We start from the raw sequence: 20,924 nt of genomic DNA on the forward strand, positions 1-20,924 counted from the left end.
AAAGAAATCTATCAGTATGTCACATTGTTAATTAGCATATAAATAGCTGCCACTTAAGGTTCTGCCCCTGCATGAATCACTACAAAGCACATCTGTAAGATATTCTTGCTAATTTGATGACATTGAATCACATTATAGATGATGCTCATCTTTATCAAGACATTCAAAATGTAGCTGACATCATTATTAGACAAATAATTTTTTATGCTTTCTACTTTCCTCTGACCTGAAGTATCTTGGGATATGAGAAATGATTCAAGATAGGAAGGGTAATGGGAATGAATGAGTAGTTACATATTGTGAACAAATTTACATATTGTGAATTAAACTGGAGATGGATGTAGTATTTACAACAGATCCTGGGTAGTGACATTTTACAGGAAATCAATTCTCCCCTAAATAGAATATGGAGCAGTACAAGATCCCTACTACCATACAGGATGATTGAAAAAATAGTAACTGGCAACCTTAGTAGATTATTTTTGGATGTATTTTGTTACAAATCATACTGCCTTAAGATACTAGATGATAAACATATGATAAACTAAGGAAAATTTAATAAAGTCATTAATGGTTAAAAAAAGTACCATTTTTAAGAAATTATTTTTATCCTGGAGCATAGGGAGCTTTATTATTAGTTAACCAAAATACTGCAAAATCTTTATTTAAAGAGAGTGGGATTAAATATTCTAATTTTGAAAACATTTAGTTTTTAAAAATTAGTTGCCTTGAAGGATGCCATTATTGTCAATCTACTAAAGATAGAGGGACAGCTAGGTGGCACAGTGAATAGGATGGTAGACCTGGAGTCAGGAAAACTCAACTTTGTGAGTTCAAATCTGGTGTCAACTGTGTAATCCTGGGCAAGTCACTTAACCCTGTTTGCCTTAATTTCCAATGAGCTGGAGAAGAAAATGACAAACTACTCCAGAATCTTTGCCAAGAAAGTCCCAAATGGGATAATAAAAACTTGACTGAATGGCTGAATAACAATTAAAGATAAATTTCAATAGTTTATTCATAGAGAATGTCATGGGAGGAGCACACAGACATAACAGGAATTGAGATTAGGAATCATATAATCAAATCCCTTCACTTTTACAGATGAAGAAACTGAGACTCAGTGAAGTTAAATAACTTTCCCAAGGTCACATATATCTTTATCTATCAATTATGTTTTTAAAAATTTATTTTATATAATTTTGAACTTTGAGAAGACTGTATAATTCCATCTTAAATATGGAATAGAAGTATACTGCATTTCAGAAGGCTACCTGTCCTCTCCTTATCAAAAAACCTTTTTTTTTTTGGCCAGGCAATAGGGCTAAGTGACTTGCCCAAGGTCACACAGCTAGGGAATTATTAAGTGTCTGAGGCAGGATTTGAACTCAGGTTCTCCTGACTCCAGGGCTGGCACTCTATTCACTGCACCACTTAGCTGTCCCCCAAAACCCTTTTTTTAAACAATAAAATAATCTGGGTATTTATTTAGTGAAATGTCTATTTGCACTTTTGGGCTTTGGTCTTCCTTAGGTAGAACTCAAGTTTCGCCTTCGAATACTGACCTGGCTTTGATTCATTACAGGTAAGGAGCTTGCCCTATTGGAATTGTTCCTTCAGAAGTGAGTTGATTAAGATCTTAGCATTCTTCTTCAGCTCCTCTTATTTCTTCTGGACTTTTCTTTGACCACTTCTTATTTAAAATTTTTTCCTCCCTCAGGAGTCAGCTTTGCTCCCTTCCTCCATGTTCTAAGCAATGGCAGGGCATAGTGGAACTCCTACCTTCAGTGTGCTATCAATGAGCACAATGCAGTTCTTCATCGGTGTCTTGGTCCTGCTAACCAATGTTGTATGCATTGTAGATCACATCGACAATCCTTGTCTTTTGGCTCAGTTATCAGAGCACCAGGAGAAGTTGCCTCTGTCCAGCCTCAGCTCCTGGTACTTTTATGACCTCCTGGGACTCCCATGGTGTGGATGCAGTGGGGTCTTATCTGGGTGTTGGTGGGCGGGGGGGTCCAGCTCATATTGAGCTTCTTGTGGTAGGGTTTGTGATTGCTCTCCATCTCGTGGAGCCATACCCATGGTCCGGTAGATACCCATGGTCTGTGCGAGCTACAAAGAGCCAAAACAAACCCTTCTACATGAACTTCTAATCCTGCTTCAACCCAGAAAATTGCCCCCTTTATTATCTCTTTCAGTAATTTTTTTCAGTTAGGTCTGACTTTTTTGGGACCCCATTTGAGGCTTCATTGGAGAAGATACTGGAATGGTTTGTCATTGTCTACTCAAGTTCATTTTATAGATGAGGGAACTGAAATAAACTGGATTAAGTGACTTGCTCAAGATCACAGAGCCAGTAAGTATCTGAGACCAGGAAATCAGGAAGATTAGTCTTCCTGAATCCAGCCTGGCACTCTATCCAAAGTGCTATATACTTCCTATCACCCTTATTCTCTCACCTCTTTCCCTGTCTAATGGATTCCCTGCTACTTATAAAAATGCCTGTGGCTTTCCAATTCTTAAAAAAACAAGCCACTAATATTCTGTTTATCTCTTCTAATTAGCTACTCTCCTCCATTCTATGGTTAAATTCCTTGAAAAAGTGATCTAAAATTGGTACTTTCATTTTCTTACCCTTTGTTCTCTTTCTAAACTTTTTATAGACTGACTTCTAGCTTTATTATTCAATGGACACTGCTCTGTGAAACTGTAATCATTGCCAGATCTAATGATCTATCCTTCCTCATCCTTCTTGACCTGCCTGTAGTATTTGTCACAGTTAACCACCGTCTTCTCCCTGATCCTCTATTCTCTTTATAATCTCCTAACATTGTTGGCTACTCCTGGTTCTCCTACCTGTCTGACAGATCCTTCTCTATCTCCTTTGTTGGATCTTCATCCAGATTGTTACCATTATCAATCAGTGTACCCCACTGAAGATCCTTCCTGGGCTCTCTTCTTGTCTCCCTTTATGCTACTCCACTTGGTGATCTCATCAGCTTCCATAGACTCAACCATGTAGATGATTCTCATATATAAGCCCTTACATCTTTTCTGATTTCCAGGTTTGCAACTCCAACTGCCTCTTGTGCTTTTCAAACTGAATGTTCTATGAACATTTTAAACTCCTTGACTTTCTTCCCAAAGCTCCTTCTTTTCCAAAATTCTCTTTATTATTGTTGAAGGTACTGTATTCTGTCAGGAAATCAAATCTTCAACCTATGTGTGATCCTCAGTTCCTCACTCTTACATCCAATCATCTGTTGCCAAGTCCTTCCCATTTCTATCTTCAAAACATTTATCATAAATGTTCCCTTATATTCTCTCACCATACCACCAACCTAATGGAACCCCTCATCACCTCATTCCTGTAGAAGTATACTGCTTGGTTTCAGGTCACAAGTCTCTTCCCACTCCAGTCCATTCTTTACGCAACTGCTAAAGTGATCTTTCTAAAGTATATCTGACTATTTATACTACTACTAATAAACTCTTATAGTTTCTTATTACTTTAAGAATAAAACATAAGTTCCTTTATTTTGTGTTTAAAGTAGTCACTTTCTAACTTTTCAGTTTTTCTGTATAAACTACTACTCAATGATTCTAAACTCTTACCTTACCTCTTATATTAGTTTCCACATCCCCTGTGCATTTTCACTTGCTATGTCAAACTTTGAATACACCTGCTTCTCACCTCCATTCCCTGGCTTCATTATAGTCTCAGCTAAAATCTCACCTTCTTCAAGAATCCTTTCCCCCATCCCCTTATTGCTATCATTGACTTTCTATAAAATTATCTTCAATTTATCCAGTGTATATATCTTTATCTCTATCTCTATCTCTATCTCTATCTCTATCTCTATCTCTATCTCTATCTCTCTCTGTCTCTGTCTCTGTCTCTGTCTCTGTCTCTGTCTCTGTCTCTATCTCTATCTCTATCTCTATATGGCAGATTATATGTAAGTAGCCAAGTACCAATATATATATTGGTATATTATATACCTATCAGAAAGGCATAGACTCCCCCCCCCCCACCCCGCTTTGTATTTCCAGGGTTAAGAACATGGTAAAAACTTTATAAATACTTGTTGATTGACTGAGCTGATACACAATTTAGCTTCATGGCTATATCTTTGGGTAATTCCTAGTTTACATAACAATAGTTATTTACTCTTAGCAATTGATTATCACCGGTTCTATCTCTTCATTCATTTCCTTCATATGAGGAAGCTAAAGTACTGAGAAATGATTGCACTTCCCCAAGATCATAAAGGAATTCCATCACTTTACTGGGATTTGAAATCAAGGCTTTTTTACTCCAAATCCAGGGTTTTGCATCATATTGACTGACTAGGTTCATTCATGAAGGGAAAAATGGTATTTTCTGGATAAGAGGATGTCTAGTCCTCTCTATAGTTAACATCAATAGTTTTTGAGAGAGCAGGAAACATTTAATTTTGTACCCTAAGATGCAGTTACACTGAGAAATTCCATCATCAACCTTGTTTTTATTTTGGTAAAATCTTGGTAGTTGCAGTTTGCTATAGAATTTTGTTTTGCTAGTAAATGGGTTCCAGATCATTTTGTATCATGCTATTTTATATTTTACTAATTCAAAATCTTATTTTAAATGTGATGTTTTTGACTCCACTATAAGTTTTAGGGTTGTCAGCATTTTTCCTTAAATCATTGTATATATAGGCTTGATTCTTGATGCATTGATGATTATTAAAATCTTGTTAAGCATCTATTAAGATTTTTCACAGTAACAAGTTTAATTCCTGTATCTTTGACTTATGTACACTAGAAAGGGTATTTTATTAAAATCAGAGGGCCAGAATTTGAAATCAAGATTTGTCAGTGAATAATTGTGTATCTTTGGGCAAATTACTTACTCTATTTGTAGTCAGTTTTCTCATCTCTAAAATAAGAGAATTAGTTGAACCCTTTACTTCTCTTTCAGTTTCAAAGGTATGAAGTTATAACTTCATCCAAACCTTCCTTTTGACTCCAAGAGGAAATTTCATCACATTCCACAAAAATATTTTATATTTGCATAGTTATTGTCCTTCCTTTCTTCAAAAGCATATTTTTAGTTCTTACTTCCCTGAAGACCTCTTCTATATTTAAAACATAGTATGAAGTGGATAGTCATTTAATCTAACTGCAATCATCAAAGCCTTGTCCTCTCCATCTGTGCTCTTGATGCTATTACTCTGAAACTAGAAGAAAAAGTAGTTAAAGATTTTAGATATAAGAGATAATTACTCAATTAGTCTTCAGAAACGACAACTTAATCAATGACTTAGTTATTAGTAAAGCCTAGTTATCTTCATTGAATCAAATAATCAAAACCATTTTACTATATGAGAAAAAGTCCTTTATCATTTAGGAAAGGGGGAAGGCCTCTGGAAAAATAAAATGATGCCACACAAGTAAGTGCATTTGACCGAAGAAACTTCTGTGAATTTTATATAAAATAGCAGACAAGCTTGGAATTCATCAAATATCAATAATAACACTTCAGAGAGCAGTTCCTGTCAATCCTTTGAGAAGGAATGACTTGTTAAGTGGAATATGACCTTGTAAACTTTGGAAGCTCTGAGGATATAGACTCCTTTGACCTCCCATCATACCCAGGGCAAGCAACAGTTGACCACCTCAGTGCAATGTTTCTATTGAGGGGTAAAGATGAATTAGAAATACAAAAGAAAGAAATCTTTAAGATTTTAGAAAGACCTATCAGAAAGCTCCAACATACTTAAATTGAATTTCATGAATTCTTTATAAATGGAAAAAAAAAGGATTGTTGTTTTGTTGTGGGAGATGATGTCATAACAAGCAAGTGAATTAAATTTGAATGAAAGAGTGTTGCATTGTCATCTCACTTTCTTTTCTGGCATCATATGGATCCAGTGGCCAAATATGAAACAGGACAACTGGAGATGGCTCTAGGTGAGCGGCAATCAGGGCTAACTTTCCCCAAGGTAATAGAGTTAGTAAATGTCAAATGTCTGAGGCTGGATTTGAACTTAGGTTCTTCTGACTCAGTGACCAGGGCTCTATCTATTGTACCACCTAGCCTCCCTGTCATCCTTCTACCCTACATACTGTCCAATAGTGAGCCTCTTTTACCATGGACTCTATTATGTACTTGGGGGAAGAGTTATCACAGACCTTAGGGAGTGTTTTATATTAACTGATTTTACTATGCCATCTTAGTAAATACCCATTTCTCAAAGCTACTTTAATCTGGTTCATTAATTTTTCTCACTTGTTAATTCTTAATTTTTTCCCTTCATTTTCTGTCTTTTTTTTGTTGTTGTTTTTTTGTTTTTCTTTTGCAAGGCAATGGGGTCAATTGACTTATACCAGTCACACAGCTAGGTAATTATTAAATGTCTGAGACTGGATTTGAACCCAGGTACTCCTGACTCCAGGGCTGGTGCTTTATGCATTATGCCACTTGGCTGCCCTGTCTTTCATTTTTGAAGAAGACCATGACATCAGGGAGGTGATGCCATGACAAGTACATGAATTATATTTGAGTGTGTGTGTGTGTGGCGGGGGGGAGTCCTGTGCTAAATTACCAGTCTCACTTTCTCCTCCAGAGCCAGATATGAATCAGGATGACTGGAGATGGTCCTGGTTGCCTGGAAATCAGGGTTAAGTGACCTATTCAAGATCACACAGCTAATAAGTGTCAGAGGCTAAATTTGAACTCTTTTCTTCCTGATTCTAAGGCTAGTGCTCTTTCCACTCCACCATCTAGCTGGAACACCCAATAATCATTAAGAAGGAGCACACTGGTGTGAGTTCACAAGAAGTAGAAAACTATTCTCAACCTCTCAGGTTTACTTTCAGAAGTCTGTCAGGAGATGTAGCAGCTGTCCTCTGGGATGCAGGCTTCTTTTTTTTTTTTCCAAGGCAATGGGGTTAAGTGGCTTGCCCAAGGCCACACAGCTAGGTAATTATGAGGTTGGATTTGAACTCAGGTACTCCTGACTCCAGGGCCAGTGCTCTATCCACTGTGCCACCTTGCTGCCCCGGGAGGCAGGCTTCTAATATGAATAGGGGTTGAGAAAGCAGCTATAGAGTCAGTGCTATAAAAGAAATAGACCTCTGCATGTTCTTTCTTTAAAATGTAAGTGTGTAAGCAGAGTCCAATATGGACACTTAATAAATATGAACATTCCATGTGTTAAACATTAAAAAAAGTCTCCCAAGCTGTTTTACAAAAAAGAAAACTATTTTTTCTGAGGCTGGAATTTTGGGATTTAGTTAACTCATACCCTCACACTTTGACTCTTCCTGGAGATAGCACATGGGTAACTTTATTATTTCCTCGGCATTTATTGCTTTCCACTTTTAAAAACTATTCCCTCAAAACCGAATTCAAAAGAATGTTTCATGAAGAATATAGCTTGTACAATTCCACCTGCCTTGAATGCTGGTAGAACAATTTCAATGTTTTTTAGGAACATTTGAAGAAACCAGTCAATATTTTTGTGATAAAGGACAAAATAGCTGCACCTCTCTGTAATGCCTGACCACATCAATTCCTATTACTTCAATCTGCTAATATGACATAATTCCTTCAGTAGGCAATGATGTGTTCTATTTTATAGTATTTTCTTTAATTTTTTTGTTTATGAAAGTCAAGGTGGCACGATAAAAAGTTTTCCAAATTCTAGTAACAATGAATCAAGTGATGCTACTGTGAAAACTTCACTTGCATGTTAAGATCCATTCCTATTAATCATTCATTCAAAAAATATTTCATGTGTTTACTATGAGGAAAGCAAAGGTATCTAGTGCCATGACATTGACTGCTACCCAATATACCATGCCTCTGATTACCCTTCTGCCTCTGATTACCCTTCCTTGGAAAACCCATGTGCTTTCTCACTTGCAGGGATTCAAACATTAAGACTGTTTGGGTGTTCATTTGTCAGACGTGTTTTAGGAGAGAGGATCTTTTCCAAGGTGTTAACTTGGCTACTGTGGAGTTCCAGTTGAAGAGAGATGCCCTATAGACAGATGATAAGGTTTTCCAGAAGTATTTTCAGATGACATTGTTCTTGTTGAATGAAATGCAAGAACATCAAACATGGGAACAGCAAACATAAAGAATATTGCATGGTTGGACTTATATGTACAAAAAATATTCATAGTAGCTCTCTTCTGGAAGTAAAAAATTAGAAATTGAAGGGATGCCCATCAACTGGTGAATGTCTGAATAAATTGTTGCATGTGATTGTGATGGAATACTATTCTGCTATAAGAAATGATGAGCAGGATACTCAGAAAAACCTAGAAAGACTTCCTTGAACTGATGCAAAGTGAAATGTACAAAGTTACAGAAATATTTAGATGATTAGCTGTGAATGACTTAGCTATTCTCATCAAAGAAATAATCCAAGGCAATTTTGAAGAACTCATGATGAAAAGTGCTATTCATCCTCAGAGAATGAACTGATGGTGTCTGAATACAGGCTGAAGCATGCTTTTTTAACTTTATTTTTTGAGGGATTTTTTTGTCTATTTTTTTTCACAACATGACTAGGATGGAAATGTTTTGAAGAACTACATATTTGCAATGTATATTTTAATTATTTACTTTCTCAATGAGAGTGGTTTGAATGGGAGGAAAAGAGAGCATGGAACTCAATAATTTAAAAAGAAATATCAAAATTGTTTTTACATGTAACTGGGGATAATAAAATATTGAAAAAATAAAAATTACACAACAACCTATATATTTACAGCTATGAAAAGCTGTTTGTCCTAATAATTTATATAAAAATAAATGGTTGAGTAATGTGTATTGTTTAGAATATGAAAAATAGTTTATATATATGTATACAATTAGAGACTTTATCAATAAGTACCTTAGATAGGGACTGAAAATTGTCATTGAGTTGAATCTTGAATTAAATAGGAAGAGGAATTATATTACATATTACCTTTGGAAAATTATAGTACTCCTTTAATAATCCCAAGTTTATCCTTGAAAAAATGATCATCTTTTTGATATCAGTATTATCCTGGTATTATCACATGATTTATGAGTCTTGGGACACTATAGATTCAAAAGAAATTAATTTGTATTCTAGACTGAGAGGCAAATGGTGGCTATGAACATTCTGAAATACTTGCCAAATAAAGAATTCTGATGGACAAATGGAGCAAAGATGTCAAAGAAGATATGATTTTAAAAATGAACTGACCTCATGTCAAGATTAGGAAATAAACATTGTATGACTTGTATGCTATACTGGTATACTTGTCATGTAAAGATAAATTAGAGAAAGCCCTCATCCAGTTGGGTATACTCCCTGTGGCAGTTATTTGAAAGGACATAGCTAAGAGTCATATGTTTCTGTGGAGGGACTAGCAACACCATTGAAGTTTCAGGTCCATTTAAATAGTTGAGAGATGTAGATGGAGTAATAATGCAGTCATGAATTGGAGCAGACTACCTGTGAGGAACATTATAATTCTAATGTTTCATCATTTCCTCTGCCCTCACAAATTAAAATAATAAACTTCTAGGATAGGAAAGATGATGGTTTATTATCTTTCTTCTCTTCTATTTTTTCCTTATTGTAATAAAGCATATTTTTTTCCTCAGATTAAATTATTTTCAAAGACTTACCTACATTGACAAGGGCATTTATGCTTCCAGTATACTTGTGTTTTGCTAGTGTGTACCTAATTGTTTCTCGACAGCATAAAGAATTTTGAAGTATACAAAGAAAAAAAATGAGGAGCATTGCTCCTTGCTCATTACTATAGTTACTTCAACTCTCTATTATGTTCAAAACTTAACTTTAACTTTCACTGTAGAATAACAAAGTAGATTTTATAAGGCACACTTTGGGCAAACTTAAGCATGGAATACCCTTGAATGTTAAGCTGTGACAACTAAGTGAACAAGAAGAAATTGGGTGTGGAAAACAATAGAAATAGCATACTGGATGTGTTTCCATGAGTACAGAATTCATTTTTTTTAGAATTACTTGTGGTATTGAAGAGTAGGCTGATTTATGGTTCATTGGAATCTGCAACAGTACTACATAAATACCTCATGAAATATCCTATTGAAAGTATATTTTGAGGTGAAGTAGAAATTATTTATATACATTTCCCTGTGGTAAACATTTTTTTTTGTCAGTAAATATGGAGATGTGAAGTGCTCGTATGCTTTGTTTATTGCTACAAAATCCTTTTGGGGAATTTAGCAAATAGGGACTTTGCCTGTTGAGATTCTATTTGATCAGGAGTGTAATTGGAAATGTATGTCTCCATATTTAAAGGATATTTGAGGATTAGCACTTTGAGGAGAAAAAACACTAAATGTTTAGTGCTATGATTGAATTCTGATGTTTAACAAGGCTACTAATCTTTGCTATGATTGAAGTCTGATGTTTAATAAGACTACTAATCTTTATGATTGGTTTGATGCTATTCATCTGTCCCCATCTTTCAGCTAAATTTCACCTCACTTGTATCTACTTTCATGTCCACCTTGATATAATAATAATAATAATAATAACTATTTATATAGCATTTTAAGATTTGTAAAATACTTTGCAAATATTTCTTTTTAATTGTCATAACAACTTCAGGAGTTAAGTACTATTTTTCAGATGAAGAAATTAAAGCAAATAAATCTTAAGTGACTTGGCCAATATTATATTCCTTATAATTAACTGAGACTTGATTTGCATTCAGCTCTTCCTGATGCCAGGCTCAGATCTGTAAGTAGTGTCACTTAGCTGCCTATGAATTAGGGGGAGATTTACTGAACAACAAATCAACAAGTATATATTAATTCTCTATCATTACTAATAACACTCTCAAATTGTATTTGGCTCCCAAAAGAATTTTTGATGATGTGCCATCACTAGCAGAAACTTTTGTTTATTTTGACATTTGTCTTCTTCTGTCATTGGTAGAACCTTTATGTGTTCCAAATATAAGTTATGTTTTGACCCCATCTATGGAGGAGAAATAATTTGGAGAAAATGAGTGGGATAAAGATCTAACACTTTTTGATTTTCAATATACATCAAATCTAAGAAATACATTTTAGGGGGGGCATGGTACTTGAAATGGGATATCAAGTACTACTTCACTTCTTTTAATGCAATCCTGCAATCATTTCCCTTTCTTTTGTCTTTATCTTTAAAAAAGTATGATTTTGTTTAGAAGTTTTTTCTGACTTGTTTCATATACTTCCCTACTCATTTCTTTTTTTTTTTTTCTTTTTTCAGGTTTTTTGCAAGGCAAATGGGGTTAAGTGGCTTGCCCAAGGCCACACAGCTAGGTAATCATTTAGTATCTGAGATCGGATTTGAACCCAGGTACTACTGACTCCAAGGCCAGTGCTTTATCCACTATGACACCTAGCCGCCCCTTCCCTACTCATTTCTATTGTCTTCTCCACAGTTCCTCTGACATCCAGCCTTTGCACTCCTTCCAAAAGCAGTAAGAAGGTGAAGCAAGAATTCTGGATTTCTATGCATAAATATGTACTGAATTTTTCTGAAAAAAAGGCCTAAATTTGTATCTGTAAGACAAATACCCGAATACCTGGGAAAATGGAATCTATAATATTCTCCTACCCTATAGAAAGAACAGATTATTCTCTGTTAAACTATTTTTCCTTCTTACTTTCCTGTCTATAAGTGGCATCACCATTCTTACAGTTACCCAGTCTTGAAAACTCTGAGGCATCTACCTCACACTTCTCACTTTTTAGAGCTATTGAGTCAATAACCTTTATTATTTTACCCCCCAAACCCCTTATCTGTTCCATCCTGTCTATTCTTCCTCTACAATAGTACAATCTCTTCTCATTAAGTACTTAGAATAATATACTAATATTTTAGCTGGTCTTTCTTCTAGCCTTTTCATTTTGTAATAGGTATTATTTGTATAGCGCTTTCTTTACAACCATATATATAGAGAGAGTGTAAGTCCTTTTATTCTCCATTTACATTAGGAAATTAAGACTGAGAAGCCATTGTTTCTTTCTTAATGCTGTGTTCTATAATTCCTCACTGGGTGAGATATCTCAATTTGTTCGTCGCCACTTGTATCTTGTCAGTTTGTCTCTTCTGACTTCTACCATCCCACCCTCCACTGAAATTTTCTCACCTTTGCCACCTACTGACCCTTGATTATAGTCCTCAGTTGAGGCTCTAACTTTTCTATCTCTTTTAATGAGAAAAGGGAAGATCTTTACAACCTCAGTTATGCTGTTTTTCCTTAAGGAGAAAGAGGGACCTAGTTAATGTAATATAAATTTAGACCTCTTTAAAAAAAATTCAGTACATATTTAAAGGAATTTAGTTTCTGAGGTCAACTCTTTTGTACCACAGAAAAGTCAACTTGTTAGAACTCATAGGCATCCCTCCCCACCCTTTTTTTAAACTCCCCTTTTATTACTCTTAGGGTCCTTATTCTAGACCTCTATTATGACTCAGGATTAGACAGTTATTATTAACTTGCATAATTTCTGGGTTATCAACCAGAAATTGTTCTTATTCAAACCTTTTTTGAAGGCTTCTAGTAAATCACGAAGGAATCACCTTTCTCATTTCCTTCATCCCAAATCCTCTTATGTTCCATGTAAAGGTTAGTGACTCAATAACTCTATAAGAATGGATCTTGATAAAATAGAATCAAAAAGATTAAGTGAGACTATGAACTTGGAACTCAGTTTTTCCTCTTTTAATTTCATTTTTAGATTAATTCTTGACCAGGAAAAAAAAAAACCTTTAAGACAGAAATTCTCAACTTTGTTTGTCATAGAATGATGAATCCTATGGAACATTTCTCAGAATGATGCTTTAAAGTACATAAAATATTATACAATGGAGTTCAAAAAATTCAATTATATTGAAATATTTATCAAAATATTGTGGGGGGAAAAAGTCATACAAGTTGAATAGCCCAAGTTTGAAATTCCTTCTCTAAGGTTTTGAGCTGTCCTTACAAACTAATAAAGCAAATTTGGGTAGAATGAGTTCTACTTTATGCCTTACACATAATGTCATATTATAAATGTTGAATGGATGAAAAAATTGATACCATTATTGCTTTTAAAAAGTTTTTCATAAAAAGTTTCAGGATCTATGACTTAAATTTTGATGAATAATCCCATAGCATTCCTCACTAATGATTATGGTTCAGAATTTCTTTTATAATTAAAATGTAAAATGGAGGTATTTGAATAATTATATCCAGGAGGCTGCAACATCAAGTAGCTCCATGTGGAGGCAATAAGAGAAATACGAACTAAAGATTAGACTGAGAATTCCCTGGGCACCTAGTCTCACTTAGACAATTTATTCGGCAGTTGTGTTACCACATTCTGTTGGTTCTGAGAAAAGTTCTCACAAACCTCTGGTTATCCACATTTTTCTAGTTAGTAAGATCATAAAGGCAATAAACATGCTGACAGTGCTTTCTAGGCTTGGTGCTAAAAGCTGTGATTTAGGGAAACAATCAGCATTTAGAAGGAGGAAATTAGAAAATAAAATAACTCTTGTTGTCCTATAAATTATTTTTATGACATACTACTGTAGCTGTGTTATGCATGGACATGTTCTCATTTAAATTTGGGTTGTTTGAATATTGTTTATGCCTTCACAATTTGCATATTTTTTTGCTATAAAAGGATTCTTAATTTTTTTTTGCATAATCCATAAGCACTTCCTATGGTGCTATTAGTAATAAAACATGGACTTAAAGGTTAGAGGAGTGACTATAAATCTGTGATTATGTCCCCCTCTTTTAGTTCTCACAAACCTCTATCCTCCAGGCAATGAATTTGTTAACACAGCTAACTGCAAATGACTGCCCATTGCACAATCTCACTGTGGGGTTTGAAGTTAGGGCATCCTGATGTTATTGCTATTGAATAATACTATCACATGTCATCTGTCAATATCCTATTCTCATTAATTCTTCCTTTTTCTTACAGCGGGATCTCCTGGAATCTCTCTAGTATTATGAAATTTAAGAATTTATTCAAGAAGCAACAAAATTTTATCATAATTCTAATAACATTACTAGGCTTTCTTAGATGTACAACTACCCCCCAAAAGTTTCAGATAACTCTGGCAATCTTCAGGATTTATTGACTAATCCTAGCTTTCAAGAGGCTACATATTATAGTAGAAGAATCGACTCTTTCTGGATTCTGAGGAGCTTGGACTCACATCTGTTTCTGTTACTTATTTGCTAGCTTGTGCCTTGAGCCATTTAGCTTAATTATGCATGTAGCATATGTTATCTCTGAGGTTTGTGATTAATTCTTAGAAATATAATTGAGATATTTGTTTTACTTTATATAAGTTTTATTGGATTTAGAGCTGAATGGGGTCCTAGTAGTCACTTACTTTAATCTCTTCAGATTATAGTTGAGGAAACTGAGGTCCAGAGATATTAAGTGATTTTTACAAACTTACATAGCTACCTGTATCTTCTCAGTTAGGAACAGAGTTAGGATTCAAATTCAGGTCTTCTGATTCCAGATTATAGTGATCTTATTGTATAAATGATATATTTTTATTTCAATCTGACCACTTTTATTGCTTTTGAAGAAGTTGATTCATTTGGATAGAATTTAGCTACTACATTAGAAAAAAGATAAACCTTAGATTTGGTTTTTACTCATCTGCCATGTTTAAAAAATGAATAAATATTTCAATAACATTTGATTCAAAGAGCATATTAAATGCAATTTAACACCTATTAAATATCTATTTAGGGCATCTAAGTAGCAGAATGGATACAGTGCCAGGCCTAGAGTCAGGAAGTTTTGATTTGAAATCTATCCTCAGACACTAACTAGCTGTGTGACCCTGGGCAATTCACTTAACCCTGTTTGTCTCAGTTTCCTTATCTGTAAAATGAGTTGAAGGAGGAAATTGAAAACTACTCTACTATCTTCACCAAGGAAATTACAAATGGGGTCAACGTGGGAGGGACAGAACTGAAACTACTGAGCAATAGCAAAAAAACATCTATTTGAGATACCTTCTAGGTTATAGAGATCACAGATTTGGAGGTAGGGTGTATGTGTGGGGGAAGTGGGAGGGAATGTTCAAACATTTAAAAGTAGCATAGTGAAATTATCCATTTCTAATATATAAAGTAAAAAGCTTTCAAAGGGTGAAGTTCAGAGAACCATCATCATGCACAGTGAAATCATCCATGTGCAAAAATGAAATGTACTTATACTCATAGGAAAAGCAAAATTTTCATGGAACATGTATTCTCATTAACTTAACAAATAATTTCTCCATTTTAACTTTATATTGTCAATTTGTGTATGTGAATTTAAAGATTATTTAAAAAGATTTCAATGATTTTTGATGATATTTAGGTCATTAATAAAGGATGTTGATGAACACAATACATTCAACTTCTAGTTCAGAGTATCTTGTTGAAGTGATGCTAGATCCAACCTCATCTTCTTAGAAAAGAAAGAGAGCTTGGAGATTAGTGGAGCTCCCTAGTTGTTTAGGGAAGGGGCCATTCAGTATGGAAACCATATAAAAGCTTTTATAATATTTTGTTGGAAAGCACATAGGGCTCAGAAATGAAGCTGAGGTAAATAAAGTTTAAGGATAGATAGATCACCAAGGCAGAAAACTGGCACAGAGTTGCTTCCTCATAATAAAGAAAAATGAACAACTTCATGACAAAATGAAAAAATATGACCATGTTACAAGAAATGAATTGAAACTCCTAATGAAGAAGAAAGCAAAGCATTATTAATCTTGTGCTGATTTTAGATTATATTTATGTCTAGCATATAGTAGGCATTTAATAATTGCTCTCTGAGTTGACTGTTCAATCACTATTTACTTTATCTTCTTCATTATTTAGTAGGCAGCATCCTAACTCATTTTTTAGCCAAAAACCCTTCAAAGTATATAAACATAACTCTTCCCCTGGCACTTTGAGAAGTCAGGGAAGCATGGCATCAAAAGTTCTTGCAAAAGGATTTTATCTAATTTTTAAAAAAATTTCTTTCTACATTGATAATACTCCTAGAGTGGGAAAAATAATTTTTCTTACTCATAGAAATGGCTCAAGAAATTTCCAACTTTGTTCTTCCTGGTCTCATCTTTTTTCACTTCATGATGAAACTGAAAAGTAATATACCAAATACAGGCCCCAAATGTGAATCAGTATTACATTATTTTATTTCTAGTCATTGGTTTCCCTGGAAGCTAGCTTCCCAGTTGCTCTATAATCTCCCCTTCTCCTCCTCATTTTTCTAAAATAAACATAAAATGAGTCTCTTTAGCATCTGTTGCAATATTCTTATTAATTACTTACAAGCACCCAGCTCACTTCTATATTTGCTTTTAATGATTAAAGTGCTAAGACTGTTTTTAAAACAAATTTTAAATTTGCATTTAAAAAGAACATGAAGGTTTATCTAGCTATCATCTATCAGCAATGTATCTATGTATTTCTCTATCCTCACACATATTTTTATTTATATCTAAAAACTTGGAATTTCATGAATAATAATAATAGATCAAGGACTGGATTAAAAGTATAATTGCAACATGGTTATTAAATTTTCTTTACATGTTAACAACTGTTGCTCCAATCTATGGCTAATTATCTCTATAGAATTTCTTTGATTATTTTTTGAAAGGGACATCAAGAACTGCATTCCTGGGTCTGAATCTTGATTCTTCACAGGCAGTATCGAACTCAATCTAGGGGAACTCTGACCAGACCTGGGAAACTGGATTGAGCTCCATAGGTGAGAAGCACACCGCTTTTTAGATCCTAGATTTTTAGAAAAGTGGGAAAATTATTGGACCTCTAGTCCTCCTTCTGTATTTCCCTTTTCTTTTTGGCCCGACAATAAAAAGGTTGAGTTTGTGGGGAGTCAGCTGAGGTGTGGTATCAGACTTGACTCACGCTCTGATTCCATGTGGTGTCAAATAGCCCTTATGTGGGCCTGTCCTGTGTTTTTTGTTCACTGACTGGTGAAGGCAGTCCTGAGGTGTTTGGTTTATACCCCACTGTGGAGTGAGGGTTGTCATTGAAGAATATTTGACATATGTCCAATTGATGTGTTTGCCTATCTGGAAGTTTAGGAGAGTTGAAACAAAGGGAAAACTTGGTACCGAAGATTCCCCCCTCCTTCCCCCCCCCCCCCCCAGGTTGTTCACCATTAGCTATTAGCAAAACACCTGAACTCCTAGAAATTATCCTTGGGTAGAACTCTCTCCCTTTCACTTTAAAATGCTCTCTCACTCTCTGTTGACTCCCACCCTCTGCAGGGAGGGGGAACGGGAAAAGGAAAAATCTATCTTTTTAGAACTTAGAAGCCCAAACCTATGTTTCAGATGGAATGCATGCTTCACTACAGGAAGGGTAAGATTCCCCCAAAATTTGTTTTAGCCTCATTGCTTAAAATAGGGGAGCTTCATGCCTTCTTGGTTTGGGGAGGAGGTGGGCTGGGTGGAAGACCACATTTTCCTTAGACTACAGATGTTTATCAGTTCCAAGCCTCTTTCTCTAAAGGTATTAGCTGGACTGAGAAAGCCCCAACCTTGGGAGGGGGAAGGGAAAAATGGGCAGATTGACTGAGAAGCCTCCTGATCAATTAGTTAAGGGAAAACAGAATAAAAGGGGGAAGATAACTTTTTCTGGAACTAGGAAATTCAGATTTCATCTTTTAATTAAGCCTATGCTAATAACTAATATCTCTGTAATAGAGTAAATGGATTTGAACTTTATAAAGTACCTTAAAAATGCATTCAATTTGAACTATTGATTGGCTCTTTCAAAATATTAATGAATATATATATATATAATATATATATGAGATTCCTCAAGAAATTCTGATTGATTCTAAAAATTATTTTTTGACTTGTCTAAATTAGTACATACCAAAAAATTATAATATAAAAATATGTGTGTAAATGTGTATATGTGTATTTAAACATCAGTCGGATGTTTTCACATCTCTCCACTGGCCTGGAGAGGTGGGAAAATATTTCTCTATTTTGAGATTTTGGTGCTGGCCAGGTTATCCAAAAATCTCATTTGTAAATTTGAAATCTGAAATTTGAAAGAATTATCTCTGTCTTTGTGTGTGTATGTGTAATTCATATATGAAATAGTTACAATTACCTCAGTTAAAAGTTACTCCTTTTAGTTTGGGTTTTGCATTTAATTGCTTGAAAAACAAGGTCTAATTTAAAATTCAAGGAGTTGGAATCTGAGCCTACCCACTTACCAGGGCTAAGCTTTTTTTGACCTAAGATTGATTGACAGCTGTATTCAACTTATGTTAATTGAGACTTTAAGTTTAGTAAATGTAGACTTCCTGCCCTCAAGAGGCTTTGCTAGAGAAAGGCCCCCACCTTGTGTTTAAAAAAGGAAACTATCTGAGAGCTAAATGAGAGTAATTTAGTCACCTCTGAGTTCAAAGTATTTGAAAGTTGTGTAACAAGTCTGAGAATTTATATGTATTATGAGGAAGGAAAATATAATTGGGCTAAATTGTATGTCAAGGAATTTGGGAATATTGAATCATATCTAATTATTATGTTTACTGTTTTCTTTTGGGAAAAAGAAATATTGCACTAAATTTTGTAATCTGATTTTTTTTATGTTAAATCAGTATTATAAAACATTGTCAACAATCTCACAAGGTCTTATGTTGATAAAGGAAGAAAGTTTTTTATTAATCTTTGTCTCTTATCACATGTTTATGGAAGGGAATGTATATGTATGTATATATATATATATATATATGTGTGACTAAAAGTAAAATCTACTTAACTTTGATTATTTGAAAATTAGAAAATGTTTTAACATTATCTAGCATTGATAGCATTTTGCTTTTGTTCTAAGGGGAATGAGTTATTTAAATAAGAATTATATTCAATGTAAATTAATAATGCATGTTTAATTCTGAAGAAGTCAAGAATGTGGACTTTCTCATGGTAACTGCAGACAATTGATTTGTAGAGGCTCTGACAGTTGACTGAACATAGCAATTGTGTGGTTCCTCTGTAAGGTAAATTATTGATGAGTAAGATGTGTTTGTCAGTTTTGTGATTCTTTTGTAGTTGCAAAGAAATTATATTTACAATATTTGGTCATCTCATACAAACATATAAGATATTTGAATGTGGTAATATTAAAGCCTGGAATTAACATATGATTGCTTTGAAGGGGTGATAAGGGAAATATCACAAATTATGACCCCTTCTGGGATACATCTGTAGATTCATGCATAATATAATGATAGAAATATTATTTTGTAACATTTAATAACTCATGTGTTAATTGACTTGAATACCTGGTTGTTTTTACTATTGTTTTATTGCGTTGGAATCAATAACACATGTTAGAAATTTAAAGCTATATAAGATGTTCTAATGATTTTTAAAGAATTCTGCAATTAATAATTTGTATTTTGAAGATGGCTAGTAGTTAAACATATATGTATAGAAGTTTTTAGCTATCTATGTAAACTGGGACTAAACTTTGATTATTTGCTTTGTTATTATGACAATGTATTATTACCTATGTAACATGAGGAAGATAAAATAATGATGATAATTTGAAACTTCTCTGTGGCAATCTCCAGTCAGTTGTTATGTGAGGAGTATGGAGATGATGGGCAACCTCCTAGCCAGAAGGAGATGTTTAGTTATTTTAAACATAGTTAATAACTAAATGGGTTCATTGAAAAAAAGTTGATTTTATAAAAAATATGAATTAGGATTATTGTGTTTTTACATATCAAAATCTGCTTTATTGCATTTCATTTACAGCACTGTCATTAGGTATATGAGCAACAATTGAATTATTTTCCCCCTGGATTTCTTATACTAAATTACAACCTGGCACACTCTTGATTCTCCTTAGTACTCAAGTCACCTGAAGCTCTGGTTATAGGTAATTGCTATATTACAATGTATTGATAATTGATCTGTCTGACATCAGGTATGTTAAAATAGAAAGACAATATGCCAATGAAGCCATTAGCCTGATTGGATTTGATGTTAAATGCTGCAGATGGAGTAAGTGACCTTTGAAAGAATGACCCTAGCCTCAACCTGGTATAGGAATCCCTCACCTGGCAGACCTGGAGCCTGGGTCATTGAAAAGGATTGTCTGTATGACTTCATAAGGGAATATGTCCTCGTGTCCATCTCTACAATAGCAAATTGCCATGATCATTCTAGGTGTATCATAATTAAGTATGAGAGTGAGTCACTGGAACCCTATATTCTAAAGTTTAAATAATTGGCAAGCATTTTTGTCTTGCCTTTTAGCATAAGATGTGACTTTTTACCACCACAAGTTCCCTTAAGGAAAATAAGTATCAGGATAATGCCTATTGGTCTATTTTTAAAAACTGCTTTAAAGAGAGATCTGTTCTTCAACTAGAATTTTTGTTCATTCTAAACATGGCCAAAGGAAAATGAAAAATGTTCATGCAAATTACCTTTGGCACATGTGCAGTTTAAAATGCTTATTTAATACATTTATTTATACTATTTTTGAGCTTTTGGTTACAACTTAATGTAGCAAATTTATATATCTGTGTTATATTGGAACCCATGTTCTTATGAAAAGGTATTCTGTTACTGGCTTAGATTCATAAAGTATAATTCGTGCTCTTTATTTTTCCTAATTATTGTACCTATGTTAAATAGCCTTCTCTGTTACAATATCTCTAGTTTTTTACTTGTTCAATTTTTTTCTTTTGAGTTTTATTTCTTTTAGCTGTATAGCTCCAAGGCTAGCCTCTACAGGGTGCCAGTCAACTTGCCAGCCAACCAATCTCTGGACCCTGCCTCAATGAAGTCATTACTGTAATGCATTCATCTCCAATTGGACTCTGAAAG

The 20,924-nt window shown here is 34.3% G+C and overlaps 1 pseudogene; it reads right to left on the minus strand.

The window, feature by feature from the left end:
* Positions 1-1,500: 1,500 nt before the first annotated feature.
* Positions 1,501-2,066, minus strand: LOC141498958 (small ribosomal subunit protein eS8-like; annotated as a pseudogene).
* Positions 2,067-20,924: the final 18,858 nt, after the last annotated feature.

The sequence above is a fragment of the Macrotis lagotis genome, chromosome X, assembly GCF_037893015.1.
Source record: "Macrotis lagotis isolate mMagLag1 chromosome X, bilby.v1.9.chrom.fasta, whole genome shotgun sequence".
Lineage (NCBI taxonomy): Eukaryota > Metazoa > Chordata > Mammalia > Peramelemorphia > Peramelidae > Macrotis > Macrotis lagotis.